This window comes from Vulpes vulpes, chromosome 7, assembly GCF_048418805.1.
Source record: "Vulpes vulpes isolate BD-2025 chromosome 7, VulVul3, whole genome shotgun sequence".
Classification (NCBI taxonomy): domain Eukaryota; kingdom Metazoa; phylum Chordata; class Mammalia; order Carnivora; family Canidae; genus Vulpes; species Vulpes vulpes.
Genome location: NC_132786.1, coordinates 6,817,622 through 6,840,080, shown reverse-complemented (window position 1 = coordinate 6,840,080; position 22,459 = coordinate 6,817,622). Strand labels below are relative to the sequence as shown.

At 40.2% G+C, this 22,459-nt stretch overlaps 1 protein-coding gene and 1 non-coding gene across 3 annotated transcripts in view; one reads left to right on the top strand and one right to left on the bottom strand.

The window, feature by feature from the left end:
- KEL (Kell metallo-endopeptidase (Kell blood group)) overlaps positions 1–22,459 on the bottom strand; it is a 437,477-nt gene that overhangs the window by 144,235 nt on the left and 270,783 nt on the right. The window lies entirely within an intron of this gene.
- On the top strand, positions 8,512–15,105 carry LOC112907039 (uncharacterized). Its single transcript, XR_012002427.1, has 4 exons — positions 8,512–8,621; positions 10,583–10,688; positions 14,546–14,660; positions 14,977–15,105. It is a non-coding gene; the product is annotated as an uncharacterized protein (transcript).

Here is a 22,459-nt window from a genome sequence, read left to right as displayed (position 1 = left end):
TCAGCACAGCAGGCCCCTCCCCCAGAAGACCAGCTGGACGGACCAGTTCCAGGGGAAGTCAAGGGACTTAAAGTACACAGAATCAGAAGATACTCCCCCGTGTTTTTTGTTTTTTTGTTTTTTCTTTTTGATTTCTGATTGCTTCCCCCACCCCTTTTTTTCACCTTTCTTTTTCTTTCTCTTTTTCTTCTCTTTTTCCCTTTTTTTCTTCTTTCTCTTTTTTCTTTTTCTCTTTTCTTTCCTTCTCTCTCTCTCTTTTTCTCCTTTTCCCAATACAACTTGTTTTTGGCCAATCTGCACTGAGCGAAATGACTAGAAGGAAAACCTCACCTCAAAAGAAAGAATCAGAAACAGTCCTCTCTCCCACAGAGTTACAAAATCTGGATTACAATTCAATGTCAGAAAGCCAATTCAGAAGCACTATTATACAGCTGCTGGTGGCTCTAGAAAAAAGCATAAAGGACTCAAGAGACTTCATGACTACAGAATTTAGATCCAATCAGGCAGAAATTAAAAATCAATTGAATGAGATGCAATCCAAACTAGAAGTCCTAACGACAAGGCTTAATGAGGTGGAAGAACGAGTGAGTGACATAGAAGACAAGTTGATGGCAAAGAGGGAAACTGAGGAAAAAGAGACAGACAAAAGACCATGAAGACAGATTAACGGAAATAAACGTCAGCCTGAGGAAGAAAAACCTACGTTTAATTGGGGTTCCCAAGGGTGCTGAAAGGGACAGAGGGCCAGAATATGTATTCGAACAAATCCTAGCTTAAAACTTTCCTAATCTGGGAAGGGAAACAGGCATTCAGATCCAGGAAATAGAGAGATCCCCCCCTAAAATCAATAAAAACCGTTCAACACCTCGACATTTAATAGTGAAGCTTGCAAATTCCAAAGATAAAGAGAAGATCCTTAAAGCAGCAAGAGACAAGAAATCCCTGACTTTTATGAGGAGGAGTATTAGGGTAACAGCAGACCTCTCCACAGAGACCTGGCAGGCCAGAAAGGGCTGGCACGATATATTCAGGGTCCTAAATGAGAAGAACATGCAACCACGAATACTTTATCCAGCAAGGCTCTCATTCAAAATGGAAGGAGAGATAAAAAGCTTCCAAGACAGGCAGGAACTGAAAAAATATGTGACCTCCAAGCCAGCTTTGCAAGAAATTTTAAGGGGGACTCTTAAAACTCCCCTTTAAGAAGAAGTTCAGTGGAACAATCCACAAAAACAAGGACTGAACAGATATCATGATGACACTAAACTCATATCTGTCAATAGTAACTCTGAACATGAACGGGCTTAATGACTCCATCAAAAGGCGCGGGGTTTCAGACTGGATAAAAAATCAGGACCCATCTATTTGCTGTCTACAAGAGACTCATTTTAGACAGAAGGACACCTACAGCCTGAAAATAAAAGGTTGGAGAACCATTTACCATTCAAATGGTCCGCAAAAGAAAGCAGGGGTAGCCATCCTTATATCAGATAAACTAAAATTTACCCTGAAGACTGTAGTGAGAGATGAAGAGGGACACTATCTCATACTTAAAGGATCTATCCAACAAGAGGACTTAACAATCCTCAATATATATGCCCCAAATGTGGGAGCTGCCAAATATTTAAACCAATTAATAACCAAAGTGAAGAAATACTTAGATAATAATACACTTATGCTTGGTGACTTCAATCTAGCTCTTTCCACCCTCGATAGGTCTTCTAAGCACAACATCTCCAAAGAAACGAGAGCTTTAAATGATACACTGGACCAGATGGATTTCACAGATATTTACAGAACTTTACATCCAAACTCAACTGAATATACATTCTTCTCAAGTGCACATGGAACTTTCTCCAGAATAGACCACATACTGGGTCACAAATCCAGTCTGAACCGATACCAAAAGATTGGGATCGTCCCCTGCATATTCTCAGACCATAATGCCTTGAAATTAGAACTTAATCACAACAAGAAGTTTGGAAGGACCTCAAACACGTGGAGGTTAAGGACCATCCTGCTAAAAGATGAAAGGGTCAACCAGGAAATTAAGGAAGAATTAAAAAGATTCATAGAAACTAATGAGAATGAAGATACAACCATTCAAAATCTTTGGGATGCAGCAAAAGCAGTCCTGAGGGGAAAATACATCGCAATACAAGCATCCATCCAAAAACTGGAAAGAACTCAAATACAAAAGCTCACCTTACACATAAAGGACCTGGAGAAAAAACAGCAGATGGACCCTACGCCCAGCAGAAGAAGAGAATTAATTAATTTCGAGCAGAACTCAACGAAATCAACCCCAGAAGAACTGTGGAACAGATCAACAGAACCAGGAGTTGGTTCTTTGAAAGAATTAATAAGATAGATAAACCATTAGCCAGCCTTAGTAAAAAGAGGAGAGAGAAGACTCAAATTAATAAAATCATGAATGAGAAAGGAGACATCACTACCAACACCAAGGAAATACAAACGATTTTAAAAACATATTATGAACAGCTATACACCAATAAATTAGGCAATCTAGAAGAAATGGACGCATTCCTGGAAAGCCACAAACTACCAAAACTGGAACAGGAAGAAATAGAAAACCTGAACAGGCCAATAACCAGGGAGTAAATCGAAGCAGTCATCAAAAACCTCCCAAGACACAAGAGTCCAGGGCCAGATGGCTTCCCAGGGGAATTCTATCAAACGTTTAAAGAAGAAGCCATACCTATTCTACTAAAGCTGTTTGGAAAGATAGAAAGAGATGGAGTACTTCCAAATTCGTTCTATGAGGCCAGCATCACCTTAATTCCGAAACCAGACAAAGACCCCACCAAAAAGGAGAATTACAGACCAATATCCCTGATGAACACGGATGCAAAAATTCTCAACAAGATACTAGCCAATAGGATCCAACAACACATTAAGAAAATTATTCACCATGACCACGTAGGATTTATCCCCGGGACACAAGGCTGGTTCAACACTCATAAAACAATCAATGTGATTCATCATATCAGCAAGAGAAAAACCAAGAACCATATGATCCTCTCATTAGATGCAGAGAAAGCATTTGACAAAATACAGCATCCATTCCTGATCAAAACTCTTCAGAGTGCAGGGATAGAGGGAACTTTCTTCGACATCTTAAAAGCCATCTACGAAAAGTCCACAGCAAATATCATTCTCAATGGGGAAGCACTGGGAGCCTTTCCCCTAAGATCAGGAACAAGACAGGGATGTCCACTCTCACCACTGCTATTCAACATAGTTCTGGAAGTCCTCGCCTCAGCAATCAGATAGCAAAAAGACAATAAAGGCTTTCAAATTGGCAAAGAAGAAGTCAAACTCTCCCTCTTCGCCGATGACATGATACTCTACATAGAAAACCCAAAAGCCTCCACCCCAAGATTGCTAGAACTCATACAGCAATTCGGCAGTGTGGCAGGATACAAAATCAATGCCCAGAAGTCAGTGGCATTTCTACACACTAACAGTGAGACTGAAGAAAGAGAAATTAAGGAGTCATCCCATTTACAATTGCACCCAAAAGCATAAGATACCTAAGAATAAACCTAACCAAAGAGGTAAAGGATCTATACCCTAAAAACTATAGAACACTTCTGAAAGAAATTGAGGAAGACACAAAGAGATGGAAAAATATTCCATGCTCCTGGATTGGCAGAATTAATATTGTGAAAATGTCAATGTTACCCAGGGCAATTTACACGTTTAATGCAATCCCTATCAAAATACCATGGACTTTCTTCAGAGAGTTAGAACAAATTATTTAAGATTTGTGTGGAATCAGAAAAGACCCCGAATAGCCAGGGGAATTTTAAAAAAGAAAACCATAGCTGGGGGCATCAGAATGCCAGATTTCAGGTTGTACTACAAAGCTGTGGTCATCAAGACAGTGTGGTACTGGCACAAAAACAGACACATAGATCAATGGAACAGAATAGAGAACCCAGAAGTGCACCCTGAACTTTATGGTCAACTAATATTCGATAAAGGAGGAAAGACTATCCATTGGAAGAAAGACAGTCTCTTCAATAAATGGTGCTGGGGAAATTGGACATCCACATGCAGAAGAATGAAACTAGACCTCTCTCTTGCACCATACACAAAGATCAACTCAAAATGGATGAGAGATCTAAATGTGAGACAAGAGTCCATCAAAATCCTAGAGGAGAACACAGGCAACACCCTTTTTGAACTTGGCCACAGTAACTTCTTGCAAGATTCATCCACGAAGGCAAAAGAAACAAAAACAAAAATGAACTATTGGGACTTCATCAAGATAAGAAGCTTTTGCACAGCAAAGGATACAGTCAACAAAACTAAAAGACAACCTACAGAATGGGAGAAGATATTTGCAAATGACATATCAGATAAAGGGCTAGTTTCCAAAATATATAAAGAACTTATTAAACTCAACAGCAAAGAAACAAACAATCCAATCATGAAATGGGCAAAGGACATGAAGAGAAATCTCACAGAGGAAGACATAGACATGGCCAACATGCACATGAGAAAATGCTCTGCATCACTTGCCATCAGGGAAATACAAATCAAAACCACAATGAGATACCACCTCACACTGGTGAGAATGGGGAAAATTAACAAGGCAGGAAACAACAAATGTTGGAGAGGATGCGGAGAAAAGGGAACCCTCTTACACTGTTGGTGGGAATGTGAACTGGTGCAGCCACTCTGGAAAACTGTGTGGAGGTTCCTCAAAGAGTTAAAAATAGACCTTCCCTATGACCCAGCAATTGCACTGTTGGGGATTTACCCCAAAGATTCAGATGCAATGAAACGTCGGGACACCTGCACCCCGATGTTTCTAGCAGCAATGTCCACAATAGCCAAACTGTGGAAGGAGCCTCGGTGTCCATCGAAAGATGAATGGATAAAGAAGATGTGGTTTATGTATACAATGGAATATTACTCAGCCATTAGAAACGACAAACACCCACCATTTGCTTCAACATGGATGGAACTGGAGGGTATTATGCTGAGTGAAATAAGTCAATCGGAGAAGGACAAACATTATATGGTCTCATTCATTTGGGGAATATAAATAATAGTGAAAGGGAGTATAAGGGAAGGGAGAAGAAATGTGTGGGAAATAGCAGAAAGGAAGACAGAACATAAAGACTCCTCACTCTGGGAAACGAACTAGGGGTGGTGGAAGGGGAGGAGAGTAGGGGGTGGGGGTGAATGGGTGATGGGCACTGAGGGGGACACTTGACAGGTTGAGCACTGGGTGTTATTTTGTATGTTGGTAAATTGAACACCAATAAAAAATTAATTTATTAAAAAAAAAGAGATAATGGGAGAAACACCATGGTGGAGGATATAGCACACTGACAAGAGACACAGAACTCTCTAGCAGCTACCTTTAAGAGGAAAATGTGCAGATTGAGAAAGACATTAAGAAAGATGTCTGTGGAATGTAATGTGTAAAACTTCTCCATATCTCCGAAAGTATAACGATAGTAAAGAACTTTGGTATTATTTAAAACTTCTGAATCAAATTGTTATTTTATCATTTTTAGGTATGTTTGCTTGGATGCTTTGTAAAATCTATGGATGGACAAAAGCAGGTCGTACACTTGGCCACTCCATTTAGGTTAAACCTGTAAAATGCTTAATAGTCCTCATTAAACAGAAACTAATATTACAATTCTTATCACATCCTATTAAATTTGTTATTTTGACTGCCTCACCCATTATTTTCTATCTTATTCATTTCTGTATGCCCATCACCTTAAACCTCTCTGTAATGTTAGGTGCTCAATCAATATTTGTAGGATAGATTATCTGAAAAAAACTAGGTAGATGATGGGTAGAAAGATTATTTCATAAAAAAAAAGGATGGATGCTAAGATTGTTCACATCAATTTTATGGGGAAACACCTTATGGTCAGCCTGGAAGATAAATGTTTGCTTATAGTAGGCCTTGTATTTTCCTTCTTTGGGACTCTATTAGTGTTTGGGCCTCCTCACGGGGGCCTTGTCCTCAATGGCAGGCAGTGGAGTAGCCTGCATTCAAATTCTCGTTCACCCAAAGATGTATCCACCATAAAGTTAGTGATGTGAAGTCTCAGGGCACCTTACAACCTCTCCCAAAGTCCTGTATTTGTATTTTATGTTTGAAAATTTGCATTCTATTTCTGAAAGAGATTCCCAATATTGTAAAACAAAATTTTTGGATTCCACTAAACGTGGATCCAAACTTGGCTCCACCAATTACTGGCTATGTGACTTGGATTCAGCATATTTATCTATGTGCCTCCATTTCTCCATTTGTAAAATGGAATAAAGCTGTCAATCTATTCCATAGCATTGTCTTGATTTGAATAAATACATGTAAAATGTTTATAGCACACTGTCATACACATAGTATGCGTGTTCACTGTGCATTGGCTTCTTTAACTCCCTTTGTTGGTCATTTCTTATCTTCATTTTTTGTGACTTCTGTCAGGTTTAGGATCACCTTTCTCTTTGCAAATTTAGCCTATGGCAAGATTCTCTTTAAACCTTAATCCCTTCCCCTTGAACCTGCACATTCTCTTCCATGAGCCTCTTCAGTTGTTTACAATCTGATTTTATCAACTTCTATTTGTTTTTTGAAACCTACCAGACCTGTTCATTACTTAAAGGACATGAAAATTTTGGTTTAATTTTCTCCCCCAGGAGGCATCTAAAGATTAGTTTTCTAAATAATAGCAAGGAGAAAAAAATAGCAAGGAAAAGAAGATGATATTATCCTCAAACTTTTGTCATAAATAGCATTCTGAAAACTTTCCAACTATAGAACTGCACCACTTGCTGAGATTCAATCTTCCCTCTGAAATTTTGATCTTTTCAGATATATTCAACCCCTTGAATAGTGATGCCTTTGAGTCAACTGTGGAACAGACTCAGCACACATGGATTTTTGCTGGTGGACTTGTGTAGTTCCTAAAACCAAACTAAAACCAAGGCTTGCCTGATACTGTTCATCTCCATTCAGATCTTCAATGCAGTGTGGGTAGCAGTTGAAATTATGTTGCAGTGATTTATTGGCTATTGGCCTTCAAATGATATCAGTTGCTAGCATAAATAGTTATTGCTGATTTAGTCAAAATTGTTTAACAAATATCTGCAAACATTTACATCAAACTAAAATACTGGGAAGTCCTATAATCAAAAATACATGATGGAATAAAAGATAAAAAACAGCCTGTAAGCATCTTCACCATATTCCATTATTCTTTGGTATCAATTTCCATGATACCCTTGACCAATATGTGACCATCATTTTAAAAATACTGATTTTGGGGGGTCTGGGTGACTCAGCTGGTTAAGTGTCTGCCTTTGGCTCAGGGGTCCTCGGATTGAGCCCCATATCTGGCTCCATGCTCAGTGAGGAAGACTGCCTCTTCTTCGCCCTCTCCCTCTCCCCTTCTTCATGCTCTCACTCTGTCTCTCTCAAATAAATAAATAGAATCTTTTTAAAATACAATGATTTTTAAACTAAAATATACATAAATATCATCATGCAGTGCTTCTCAAAATTATGTTCCATAGACAATAATCTGTCTTATATCCCAGGAATTTATCATCTACTGAAGCTTCTTGAAGCCCAGCAAAAATGACATCAAAAATCCAGTACCACATGCCCAGCTGCCTTATCTTCTCTACTCTCCATCTGCCCTTCCCATCTGGAATGCCTACTATATTGTGAGTTTAGAACCTGATTTCACCCCAAAGATTCAAGTACACTTCCAACCAATATTTGTTGCAACCCTTTCAACATTTATTATCCCTTCTCAAACACCAGCTGTATTAGGATTCTCAAATAGAACCAATAAAATGTGTGTCTGTGTGTGTGTATGTTACAGCCCCTAATGTTAAGGACTCAACAATCATGACATATTCGTGTCACCCAGTTCTATGATCTTAATTCCCCATCATCTAGAGCAGCTCACCTTTAGTTTTCTCCCCTTTCATGATTGGTGGTGGCCCCTAGGAGAATCCTGATCACCTTAGGAGCCCTATAAAAATTTTTTGAAGAACATTTCCTCTTGAACTTATTACAAGGGGATTAAGCAAAGATGTCCTATAGCTGTGATCTGAAATCTGCTACCACAGGTTGGGTTTTCTGCCTCAGAGACTAGGAGAGCACACTGTTTTTAAGGCTACATACAGCAGGCCGGGAAAAGAAAATAGTTCTGTAACCTAGAAAAGAGCTTCTCTGTCTTTTGAGGTCCTGCACATTCTGAGAAATTCTGGATGCTAAGTAAATAAGGAAGGATAATCTAACTCCTCTCCCAATCTGTAACAATAGCTGAATGTTGACTTTTTCCATAGAAAAACAAACTTTAGCTCAACAAGGAAAGAGCATGGGTGGGAAGGATAATTGGGTAACTGACCACATGGAACCTCTTGGCAACTCTCCCACTTCCTCAATCTGCATATAAGGAGTATGCTGGGCACTGGGGCCAGTACTTCTCTAGGTCATCACATCCTGTCTCCTCCAACATGCACCTTCTCCAGCTCCTGTTCAGAGCCAGCCCTGCCATTCTGCTCCTGGTTTTCTGTCTGCAGTTCAGGACCAACAAAGCTGAGGAAGACACGTGAGCCAAGCCTTTCTCTCCCTCACAAAAATCCCTTCAGGGAGGGCTCCTAACCTAGCCTGGAAATCTGTTTATCCCTTCCTGATATCCCTGAAACTTAGTCCTAGGGAATCTCATAAATCCCATGTCAAGTCCCACTTCTCTCCTCTTAGGAAGCTCTAGTAACTTCCCTCCTATATTCACTTGGTGCTTTTAGGTTGTCCAGGGAAACATGGCTCCCAGCATGTATAAAGCCTGTAGTTAACAATCAGTCTTGCTCTATGGCTCTGGTCCACATCCTGTCCATAGTCTTTACCTTTATTAGATTTCTGCTCAGTGAACTTTACATTCTCATACCTTGCCTCCTAGAACAGAAGGTTTAGCAGGTCTATGAGTTCCAATGATAGCTTTGAGCAGTTTTGGCAGGACTCACTAAAGGATCAGAGGCCCTGATCACTGAGCCTTGATACCATAGTCCAAGGTTGAGCTAGCCCAGCAGCTTAGACATTCTGTCCTATTCTGAAGCCCAGAGACAAAAGAAAGTACACACTCACCCCACTACCCACACTAGGACCCAGGAGCACAATGTTAGAAGCCAAATCATTGAAGATACATATTTGAAGCAACCAGGAAAACTAGGCAAAATGAAGTAGGAAATGGAGCCAGGGTCTGGGGGAAGTAAGGACACTTAGAAATTCTAGAGGGTTTTCTCTATAGGAGTATGGTCTTAAATGCTGGGTTTTTGGATTGTGATTCTGATGGTACCCACTGTGACACAACTAGATACCCTGTCCTGGAGTAAACCATTTAGAGTTTTTGACAGGTCAGTGTAGTGCAGGCCAGCGTCCTAAAAAACCTTGAGTAGGGACAGGTTCAGAGATAGATGTCACCCCGTGTAGCCCTGAGGGGGCAGCAAGTTGTCGAAATAACCTGTGCTAATTAGGGTGATCAGCCATCCCTGTTTGCCCAGGAATTTCTTGGTGTTAGCACTGAAAGGCCCTCATTTCAGGAAGCTTCTCATTCCTGGGCAAGCTGATCCAATCACTCATTCTAGCTAAGTGGATCATCTTATCAATCCTAAATTCATTTACAAATGAGAGGAATTTTAAAGACATTTAAGTCTTCACACCCCTTTCCTGTGCACTGAGCCCTAGAGCAATTGGCACAAGCAATGAAGTATCTCCAGAATCAGAGATGTTTTATTCTAGGAAAATGAGACCATAAGGCATTGCAGCCAAAAACCTGAATTCCCTCTTGTCCCACCCAACACCAAAGGAGCTCAGCCAGGAGTTTCCGGGAGACAGAAAGTAACTTTCCTGGTCCTGAAACCAGTTCTCCGTGACAGAAGAATCTTTGACTTCTCTCTGCCTCCATTTCCTTTTCCCATCAGATTGTGTTATGTGCCTTGAAAGTAGGGTGGCATCTAAAGCTCCCAAATACGGTCATGTGTCCAAATTCACTGCAGACATAAAGAAATACAAATTCTTAGGCCCCACTAGGAACCAAAGAAGGAAGAGCTCAAGGATGACTCAAAATTCCTCCAGTGCATTAAGATGTTTATAGTTTAATAGGATTCTGTTGTTACGGAATATTCTTCTAATGATGACTTGAACCCTCCCACTTAGTGGACAATCAATAGAACCTGCAGGATTTTATTTGGAAAAAATGACGATGCTCAATGAGCACTAAAGAGGGCATATGAGATGAGCACTGGGCGTTATATGTTGGCAAGTTGAATTTAAATATAAATAAATAAATAAAGCATCAAAGTTGCTTGATTAAACAAAACAAAGTCTATAGAAAACAATCGAACCAAACAAGAATCAAAGATTCCCAGGGGTTATGATGCTCAGCAAATGATTCAGATCTCATCATTCCCTTCCCCTTGCACCTTCCCTGTTCCCTCTGCTCTGCTCATTGTGCCCCGATCTCTTGTGGGCAGACCTTTGATCTCTGTCCTGCTTCTTTCTTCCCATAACCAGCCGAAAAGTGTTATCAATGGAAGTGCAGATGCCCAGAAAAACAGCACCAAATGAAGAAATCTCTGTGACAGTTAAAGTTCAAACAGAATTGAGAGAATGTATGGTGGTAAGTAGAGGCCTGGGGAAGTGAACTCAAGAAAAATCTGACTCCTTAATTATGAATACAATTAGACTAATCTCTCAGTTTAATGTTGCATATTATACTTAATAATAGGATGAATAACAATCCTTATGCTCCCAATTCTCACACATGTTATGCTACTCGAGCCTCAGAACAATCATCAGACCTTGGGGCAGATTACTAGTCTTGTTTTACAGACGAGAACCTGGTCCAGAGAGGTATAGGAAGGATGAGAAGGAAAGAAGGAATGAGTAGTGAGAAAAGTCCAGCTAAGAGGGAGAAGAGAGGAAAAGGCATAAGGGCTGCGGGAGGAGAGGTAAGAATTCCTCCAAGTCCTGGGCATGATTGTTTGAGATGAAGGGTGTTTTTTCTGACAAAAAAACCTGCACCCTCATCCAGTGGATTGAGGCAGGTGGGCAGAAGAGGTATGGTGCCGAGAACACCTGGGATACGACTGCCTCCTCTAGAGTAAGCTCTGAGCAGAGGCTGTGTTTATCACCCCTCTCTTTGCTCTTCTGCTCTATCATCACAGGTTCATTCTTGTTCCAGCCTCCTCTGCTCAACAAGGAGCCCACACTCTCCTCACCACTTTCTCTAATTCAGCAGTTGTGGGAGGGAGGTCCAATCCTTTTACTAGATCAGAGGTTCTCAAATGGAAATGTGTGTTGAGACTCGCCTGTGCACTATCGCTCCTGTCTGGCTGTCTGGGCCATGAGGAGAAGGGACCTGTGCCGGTTTAGTCCACGGAGACTCTTCCCCAGGGAAGACTGTGTCCTTCTCCCCCCTGCCAGCAGCCTTCTCATGTGCTGTCACACACACACACACACACACACACACACACACACACACACACACACAATTTGCCCCTTGTTAGCTGGCACTGTTCTAGGGCCAAGACCCAGATGTCTCCCCTTGCCTCTTTCTAGAATAGCACTCTCTCAGGCAGCACAAGTGTTTCGCTACAGGAGTTTCCTAACTCAAATTAGATTTAAGTACGATGATTAAATCAAAAACAAAACTGGGAGTATGAGGATTGCTATTCATTAGAATATGTCCTAGACATGGCCCCATACCTGTAAGAGAAAGACTCTGGTCACTGAGTAAAGAATAGCATAGCTGCTTTGTCAGATTTGTCTGTTTACTCCTCAAGAATTTGCACCTCGTATGTTGATTGGAGGTGGAAGGGAGCCACATCATAATCTTTCAATTTTGTTTATTTATCATAACCACGGGTGACAAAAGGAATGAGAATGTGTGCATAAAAGTCCTGTGGTCATGGTAGTTTCTGGTGATGATAATAAAAGTCTGTTTCTACCTCTGAGAAAGTGATGAGTATAAAAAAAAAATGTGTTTAATCAACAACATCCCACATAAAATAATTTTGTGCTACTGTGGCTAATAGGACTATATTTTAAGAACAATGCTAATTACAATAAAAAGGCAATCTTTAAAACTTACCCAGGTACAAGGAATCTCATAAAATAAATGATACCGCAAATTAGAATTTATGGGAAATTTTGTTAGTCTGGTCAACCAATTTTTTAGACTTTTTAAAAAAAGATTTTATCCATTTATCTGAAAGAAAGAGAGCAAGTGAAAGGAGGAGGGTGGCAGGGAGAAACAGACTCCTGGCTGAGGAGGCAGCCAGTGGGGCTCTTATGACCTGAGCCAAAGGCAGCCACTTAACTAAGTGAGCCATCCAGGTGTGCTTGTGATTAACCAATATTTATTTGTAGCTTCCAATATAAAAAAATCTGCCTATAAAAACATCTTCATATTTTTAAATGTTAAGAAAACATAATTCTTCTTTGTGTGAAGATTCTAGTACCGAACCCTCATTTTTTAAACAATTGTGTTTTTACAAGCAAATTTTTGATAAAGTGAGGTATTAGGATCACAAATTTAAAATAGATTATACTCTCAATCGTGTAATGGATTATAAAGATTGTATAATCTTTTTTAAAGATTTTTTATTTATTCATTAATGAGAGGCACAGAGAGAGAGAGAGGCAGAGACACAGGCAGAGGGAGAAGCAGGCTTCACGCAGGGAGCCCGACGTGGGACTCGATCCCAGGTCTCCAGGATCATGCCCTGGGCAGAAAGCGGCGCTAAACTGCTGAGCCATCCGGGCTGCCCACATTGTATAATCTTTTAAGGTTGAAGAGAATTTATGGCAAACCACAGCACTTAAACATTTGTGGTGTAAAGCATTTTGCTGGTCTCGTGAAGTCTAGGGAACACATCAGAAAATTGCCTTTAAATGTGTGCCTGAAATGCATTGGATTATACAGGGAAACTACTATCATAAAACACAGTGATCGGATTATTAAAAACAAACTTTTGAGGGGTGTCTTGGTTGTTCATTTGACTAAGTGTCTAACTCTTGATCTCACCTAAAGTCTTGATATCAGGGTCCTGAGTTTAAGCCCTGTGTTGGAGCTCACTTATAAATAAACAAAAAAACAAACAAATAACTTTTAAGCGGGTACTATTTACATTCTTTATCAGTACATTAGCTAAAAAGGCAATATATTTAAAATGTAAACAAGTTAAATTTTATTTTATAAAGATTGTCTATGTAATGGCTCCTGTTGCTCTTGCTGCTCACCTTGAATAAGTAGCTTCTACTGTGTATTGGGTTTTGACAAGTGGATTCCAATGGATTTGGATTTTTTTGTTTTGAGTATTTAAGTGCTGAAAATTCTAATCCATTGGGATAAACTGTTGTAAATGCCAATAAAAAGGGAAACCAGCCAATGGTAGGTTTCTTGAAAGAAACGCCAGGATCTCCAAAGTAAAATCCTAACAGTGAGAATGCTTGAATTCACCGTTTGTAGCTGACAGGCTATTCGGTGCACGGTTCCCAGTTAGCTGGGCAAGCTTCAGGAGATGGGCAGACGGCCCTGGCCATGACCATGCACCCTCATGATAATGTCCCTGGGTTCAAGGTAGCGATCAGAACAGGCAATATTCTGAGATATATAAACCTATAAGTGATGCAAACATATCTACGTTTCTCTCCATGATAAAATCACGCATACTGCTAATGCCACTGAGGATTGTTGATGACGTAACAGAACACTTAATTTTGGTGATGGGTTAATAAAGATACAATTTCTTTCCATCCGAGTTCACAGACTCAGTGAATTCTATCTACAGACCCCTGAGGGTCTATACACCCCAGGATAACACCCCCTTGCTGGACACTAATCAGACAAAAGCTTCCTGATGCTGCTGAAGCTTACATATCTCAAATTGTAAAGCCCTCTCAAAGTGAAAAAGGAAAAAGAAAATTTACCTTCGAGATTTTGCTTGTTAATCTAACCAACAGTTTGGTAGGTAACTGTTTCCCTCTCACAGCTGAGGAAAGAGAGACTGAGAGCTGTCACTTCAGTCATCAAAGCACGATTCTGGCAACAAGTCCTGGTTTTGGCCTCCCTACGCAAAAGCCAAGCTGTGGTCACAGACAGGTTCCTGAAAGCCCTAGCCAGGGAACCAAAGTAAATATGCTCCCCAGATGAAGGCTGCCCCAGAATGTGGTCTCCTTGTCTTGTCAGTTCACTAACTCTTCCCATCAGAGCCAAGCCCCATGGTGGCGCTAAAACAGGAATTTGAAGACATGTTGACAGGAAATCTCACATAGACTTTAGTTCCCAAAATGATACTACAAAATTGGACTCCACGGTGCCTCTGGTCTATATCTGTACCTGTTCTTTGTGCACGAAGGATGTTGTCCTCCTCCTCCTCCTCCTCCTCGTTCTTCAGATTCCCTTATCTTTCTCTCCCTTTACAACTCCCCAGACTAACACAAGGTCCTCTCTTCCCACCTCCTCCTCCTCAGATTCAATGTTCCCTCCTAAGTCGCAATCCAATGGAAGGGCCTTTTAACTATGTTTACACTGCCTGTCTCTGTGACAGTAATCCAAGAACTTTCTACTGGGACTTTGAAGTCAATAGTAAGTACAGGGGTCATTCAAGGGAGGAACGATCCACTAGGGTGGGGGAAAACATAAAGAAAAATGTGACTCCAGTTGTGGAGCAGAGTGTTGGGGCAGAAGGGTAGAGACAAAGGAGGGAAGAGGGGAGAGTAGATGGGGACTATGCCCAGGTGTGAAAGGTGAGAGGTTGTGTGAGAAAAGCTAATAAGGGAGATACATTTGCAAATGATTTGGGAAAACTGGGCCCTAGTGGGGAGGTGCCTGAAGCTAGGAGAAAAGCCAAGAAATGGGGTTAGACTGTTATCAGAGAACATCTTTGTCCTGTCTCTTTCAGAAACTATGTCAATAATAGCATTGACCCACATTATTGATAAAGAAGATATCTGCCCTTACAAAGCAGTGGTGCCCAATGGACCAAAATATTTTTATATGGTGAAGAACATAACAGTATCTTGATCTTGGTGGAAGCTCTTGTCTAACTGCTCCCCAGGGTGGTTCCACAAAGAAAACTTGGCTGCAGTTATCTGTTGTGGTCTGTGAAATAAACTTCCCACAAACTTCTCTGTGTTCAGTTGTGTCTTCTCTTCCAAATCTACTCCAAAGGAGCCTCAGAGCCCCCAGAATTTCTAGAACTTTGTTCTCTCAAAGAACTGTTACTGAGGAGAGTTTCTCATTGCCCACTGGTATGCAGAGTGAGAAATGAAGAGATAAAGAAGACTCACGGAAATTCTCTGGGCTCCTACATATGATGCCCTTTCCCTATACCCATGACCTGTGTTTCCCTACTACAGGGGAAAACGCAGAAAGCTAGGTAATGCCAGGTGTTAGTGGAAAATGAGGGGCTCTGGGAGCAATTAAGCACTGCTGATGGCCTTTTGGAGAAAACCATCTGATATTACTTAACCAAATCAATTCTACACCTACCATATGACCCAGCACCTGCACAACTAGAAGCTACAGTAAGAGACCCTGGGCTCGTAGGCCAGTATGTTCTAGCTATGGAAAACAAAGCACCACTGAATAGCCAATGTTCTAAAATATATTCCCCATCTTGAAGGACATCCCTAAAACCCTAAACAGTGTGATCTCCAAGCTATCTCCTTTGCTGCTCATTTACGAGTTTTTTCCAGCATGCTCTAGGCAGCCAGTAGTTTCCTGATGATGCCATTAAGGGCAAACTGGTAGATTCCTTGATCACTTACCCATTGTGGCAACACTTTCATTAAAAAATTATATATATATTCCCTTGAAATGAAGAGATATTAGATGAGATTCCATGTCTATGGCCAACAAGCACATGAGAAAATGCTCCGTATCCCTGGTCATCAGGGAAATACAGGTCAAAACCACAATGAGATCCCACCTCACACCAGTGAGAATGGGGAACATTAACAAGGCAGGAAACCATAAATGTTGGAGAGGATGTGGAGAACGGGGAACCCTCCTGCACTGTTGGTGGGAATGTGAACTGGTGCAGCCACTCTGGTAAACTATGTGGACGTTCCTCAAAGAGTTAAAAATAGATCTGACCTACGATCCAGCAGTTGCACTATTGGGGATTTACCCCAAAGATGCAGATGTAGTGTAACGCCGGGACACCTGCACCCCAATGTTTATAGCATTAATGTCCACAGTAGCCAAACAGTGAAAGAGCCTCAGTGTCCATCGAAAGATGAATGGATAAAGAAGATGTGGTCTATGTATACAATGGAATATTACTCAGGCATTAGAAACGACAAATACCCACCATTTGCTTCGACATGGTTGGTACTGGAGGGTATTATGCTGAATGAAAGAAGTCAATCGGAGAAGGACAAACATTATATGGTCTCATTCATTGGGGGAATATAAAAGATAGTGAAAGGGAATAAAGGGGAAAAGAGAAAAAATGAGTGGAAAATATCATAAAGGGAGACAGAACATGAGAGACTCCTAACTCTGGGAAACCAACAAGGGGTAGTGGAAGTAGAGGTGGGTGGGGGTGGGGGTGACTGGGTGATGTGCACTGAGGGGGACACTTGATGGGATGAGCACTGGGTGTTATGCTCTATGTTGGCAAATAGAACTCCAATAAAAAACATACAAAAAATGCAAAAGAGAAAACAAAAATCATTTGAAATCCAGGCCTTAGGAATAACTCCAATGAACTCTCTGACAGCCATTTCCACTCATATCCCATTGGAAATGCAGTTTAGGTGGATTGATTCCACCACCATACTTGGGGCAGGTCCCATTTGACCTAAGGCAATCAGAGTCATTTCACTCACACACACACACACACACACACGCACACGCACACGCACACCACACACCCACTGCCTCACCAATGCAATTACCTCCATTATAATCAATCAGTGCCTGGTATCCTCCTGGCCACAGTGATTGATTCAAGAGTGGTCACGTGCCCTACATCGGTCTGGGTTAAAGTAAGTCCAAGATTCCTGTCTGTTAGGAGAAGCTCCCAAGCCCACCCTAATCCAGGTTTGACAAATGTAAAGGAGAAAGATTCATCCCTGCAGCTGCTAGAAGCCTGTGTAAAAGTAGAGCTTATATTCAGGAGATGGAATTAACAATGGAGAAAGAGAAATTGTGTCCTCATCTCATCATTTGGTTCCTAAATCAGATTCTCCTATGTCTAGTCCCCAGGTGTTGTCTCTTCTTAATTGAAGAAGATGAAATTTCTAGATTTAAGAAAATGTACATTTTCCCTCTATCCCTGCTCTAGATCTAATTGTGTGGCTGTCTTGATAAGGGGTCTCCAGGACAATTCTCTTTTGGAGCCTGGGGTTTCCCAACAAAATCCTATTTTGAAAGAAATTTTTTAACCGTGCTTCCAGATTGTCTTGTACATTTTCGAAAACCTGGTCCATAAATATAGAACTGGCAAATGCCACTTGATTTTAGTACAGCAGTTTGAGTTTGGGTGCCAATGCTAGGTTTGAAATGTAAGGATGCTATTGGATTTGTACTATCTATGTTTAAAAGACTGGTAGGTTAACTGAGGCTGCAATGCCTAAGCACTCCTGGAAAGGGTCGGAATCACACCTTGTGGTTTTCTAAAAGAGATGATCCAGAGGCTGTCTGACTGTGAATGTCTGTAACCACACGGCATGAACCCCTGTCCAGGCTATTCCTCCCGAGCTTACTGAAATTCACTTAAAGTGCTGTTCCTCCCCCAACTAAACCTGGGGGCAGCCAATTTCCTGGAAGGCTTGTAGGCTGTCAAGAGATCCCCCAAGTTCTCTTGCAGCACTTCCATGCTCACAGTACCTGGGGTAGTGAGAAGCCATAAGATAATTCTTTAATTCTTTCTTTGTTTTAAGATTCTCCCCTGAGAGGTTGATGAAAGCCAGCATGCTTTGTTTATATATTGAGACTCACCTGAAAAATAAAGAATTCATTCTGGCACCACCTGGAATTGGAAAGATAGTCTGGGTGAAGCAAACTTCAACTCTCATTCTCCTATTTATACTTGGCAGGTAGTACTTCCAGGGCTTGTCTGTATTTCTAGCAGGCATTTATCAGTATAGCTGTTCACTACTGAGGTCATTGCATCTTCATTTTGTGTGAAAGCTCTAATTCCTAGCATGTATTCAAACTACTGTGTTCACTGTACGTGCCTCTGATCATGCATGGTACATAGGACCTTCCACAGCCTCAGAGAATGCGCCACCTTCTCCAGATTTCCATCCACTTCACCTTCTTGTGTAGATACTCTTTTTTTTTAAAGATTTTATTTATTTATTCGAGAGAGAGAGAGAGAGAGAGAAGCAGAGACACAGGCAGAGGGAGAAGCAGGCTTCATTCAGGGAGCCTGACGTGGGACTCGATCCCGGGCCTCCAGAATCAGACCCTGGGCTGTAGGCGGTGCTAAACCGCTGAGCCATCCGGACTGCCCTTGTGTAGATATACTTGCTGTTTCTGAGTAAATTTTTTTAAAAAGTAATAAAGGTGGGGACAGGACAAAGATATATGAATTGATATGGTATCCAGAAGGAGACATAGACAGACAAACACATATACAAAAGAATACTGCATTTTAGGTGGTGAGAAAAAATGAAGCAGAAATAGAAGTGGGGAGAAGTGGAGGGTAGTGGTAATGTAGCAACATTTTTCATAATGTGATCTGACATTTGTGCCAAAGGAGTGAAGGAGTCAACCAAGAGATGTGAGGGGAGACTTTGAACTTTCCTTTATGTCTGATGGGAAGTCACTAGACATATTTTTAAAGTATAAGCCAGTCCCTTGGGGAGGTGGTGCTGAAAAGCAGAAAGGTTGGTTAGGAGCCTTTTGGAATTACTGCAAAATCCAGCCAAGAGATGATCATATGAATTAAAGCAATTGCAATGGAGGTGGTAAAAAAGCAACTGAATTCTAGATATATGCAAAAATAGTAACAATAGAATTACTAGATGGATTCCAATGAGATGAGATGAGATGAGATGAGAGAGTGTAGCAAGCATAATGCCTAGATTTGATACCTGAGGAACTCTGTGAATTTTGGTGCCATTTCCTAAGGGAAAGAAAATTGAGAGTAGGTGCATGTAGAGAGTTATGCTTTAAGTCTTTAAATTGAAGGATGCTTTTAAAACACTGAATTAGAGGTGTTGAGTAAGAAATTAAATACAAACATCTAGTGATCATCAGAAAGATCAAAGGTAGACATAGCAAATTGGATGTTTGAATTTAAGTAGATTATCTTTAAAGCCAAAGGACCAGAGGAGATCATGTAGGGATGAATCTAAGAGATCAGAACATAGGCCTTTCCAACATTTGATAGCCAGAAAGAGAAGAAGCCAGGAAAGAGATTAATTTGGGGAATGTTAGGATTTTGTGTATGTGTGTGTACTTTAATGTTTTTTTCATTGATAAATGCTGCACATATACAAGAGATATATGGAAGATGTATGAGTATCCATCCATTCAGATCTCCTTATGCACTAGAATTATTCTACAGTTATTAAACTATATTTTTCAGATGTATCCATTTTCTTCTCTTCAAATAACCAGCTCTTAATTTTATGTATGATTTATACCAGTTATTTTCCATGTAATTAATTCATGCTTTTATATTATCTTCCTATTTTCCTTTGGATTAGTGCTTTGTTCTATTCTGGAATTTTACACTATATTGGTTTTTGGATTAATATCTCTTTCTTTTTTCTTCTTATTTTGAGACCTTTCAATGACTCCATTTTCTTCTAAACACTGTTTTGGCCACATCTCAACACATTTTGCTATGCAGACTTGTGATTATTATTATTTTAAAATAGATTTTTATTGCATTCTAAATTTTTTTCTAGGCTAATTTTTACTTAACAAGTATATATTTTTTAAATTGTATCTATTTATTTGAGAGTGAGAGACAGAGCAAGCACAAGCTGGGGGAAGGGGCAGAGGGTGGAGCAAACACCACAGAGCAGGGAGGCTGACACAAGGCTTGATCCCAGGACCCCAGGATTATGAACTGAGCTGAAGGCAAATATTTAACCAACTGAGTCGCCCAAGCACCCCTAAATAAGTATTTTGATATCCCAAGAAATTAAGCAATTTATTAATATTCTCATCATTTACTTCCTTTTTAAATATGTTATGATTAGAGAATGTGTTGAGCAGAATTCTTTCTATTATGTTAGTTGTTGGTACTTTAAAAATGTCTTTATGGCCTGTTTATGATTTTTTTTTATGACAGCTATACACAGGTATGTTTTTTGTCTCTTTCATTAAATTTTCCAACAATCCATTAAAATTGCCTGAATAAAGCTCAAGGTAGGCCCAGACTGACCAACTAACACCATAAGGACCAAACAGGGGCAAAGAAAGCCACTGCAGATGACTGAACTGAATTAAAAAGTGGCTCAGCACATGTCAACACCTGGAGACACCTCTGAAGCATTAGGTTCCAGGGAACAGAAGACGTCACACTGCCAGGAACTACAGGACCTCTTCTACATAAGACCACTACATTCAAGAGCAGGAGTTGCAACTGCTTTTCCCAACAAAGTGGAACACACACCAAGAGTTAGAAAAAATGAGGAGATAGAAGAATATGTCCGAGATGAAAGAACAGGACAAAATCACAGCAAGAGATGGAAGTGAAATGGAAATAAGTAATATCCCTGAATTTAAAGTAATGATTAGAAAGATATTCACTAGACTTGAGAAAAGAGTGTAGAACATCAGTGAGACCCTCGACAAAGAGAAAAAAATCAGACAGAAAGAATATAATAAGTGAAATTAAGTATACTCTAAAAGGAATAAAGAGTAGATTAGAGGAAGCACAACAGGGACAGGGTAATGTAACCTGGAGGACAACGTAATGGAAAGTAATGAAGCTGAGGAGGTGAAAGAAAAAAAATTGTGCAAAATGAGAAGAGACAGGGAACTCGGCAACACCGTCTAGCACAGTAACATTATAGGGATCTCAGAAAGAGAAGAAAGAGAAAAGGGGTCAGAAAATTTATTTGAAGAAGTAATAGCTGAAATTTTCCCAAATGTGGGAAGGGGAATAGAAATTCAGCTCCAGGAGGTATAGAAAGCCCCTAACAAAATCAACCTAAGGAGGTCCACACCAAGACACACAGTAATTAATATGGTAAAAAGTAGTGAAGAAAGAGGATTTTAAAGAAGCAAAAGAAAAGAAAACAGTCACATACAAGGGAAACCTCATGAGTCTATCAACTGATTTCTCAGCAGAAGCTTTGCAGGTCCGAAGAGAGTGGCACGATATATTCTCATAAGTACTAAAAAGGAAAAGAATCTACAGGCAAGAATAGTCTATCCAGCAAGGCTATACTTCATAATGGAAGCAGAGATAAAGGAGTTTCCCAGACAAACAAAAGTTAAAAGAATTCATGACCACTAAACCAACCCCACAGAAATGTTAAAGAGGACTCTTTGAGTGGGAAGAAAGACCAAAAGTAAAAGTAAGAAAAGTAGGAAACATATACACGCAAAAAATTATATCTGTTAAAATCAGTCAAGAGACTCACAAAATAAAAGGATGAATATATGACATCATATACCTAAAATACTGGGGGAGAGGAGTAGAATGGGTTCAAACTTAAGTGACCACCAAATTAATATAGACTCTTATATGAAGAAGGTGTTATATACAAACCTAATGGTAACCACAAATCAAAAACCAGTAAATGCAAAAAATAAAGAGAAAGTAATCCAACTATATCCTGAAAGAAAGTCAACTAATCTTGAGAGAATAAAAGCAAGGGAAGAAAGGAACAGAGACGAACTACAAAAACAACCAAAAACAAGCAACAAAATGACAATAAGTACATACTCATCAGTAATTACTTTGAACATAAATGTACTACATGCTCCAATCAAAAGATGTATGGCTACATAAAAGGCTCACTTCAGACCTAAAGACACAAGCACATTGAAAGTAAAGGAATGGAGAATAATTTAGCCCACAAATGGAAGTGAAAAGAAAGCTGGTAGCAATACTTACATCAGACAAAACAGACTTTGAAATAAAGACTGTAAAGAGAGATAAAGAAGGACACTATATAATCATAAACAGAACAATCCAACAAGAAGATGTAACAATTGTAAATTTTTACGCTTCTACCATGGGAGCATCCAAATACATAAAACAATTAATAACAAACATAAAGGAAGTAATCAATAATAATACAATAATAGTAGGAGACATGAAAACCCCACTTGCATGGGGCTCCTGGGTGGCTCAGTGATTGAGCATATGCCTCAGATCATTATCCCAAGGTCCTGGATAGAGCACTGCATCAGACTCCCCACAGGGAGCCTGCTTTTCCATCTGCCTACGTCTCTGCTTCTAT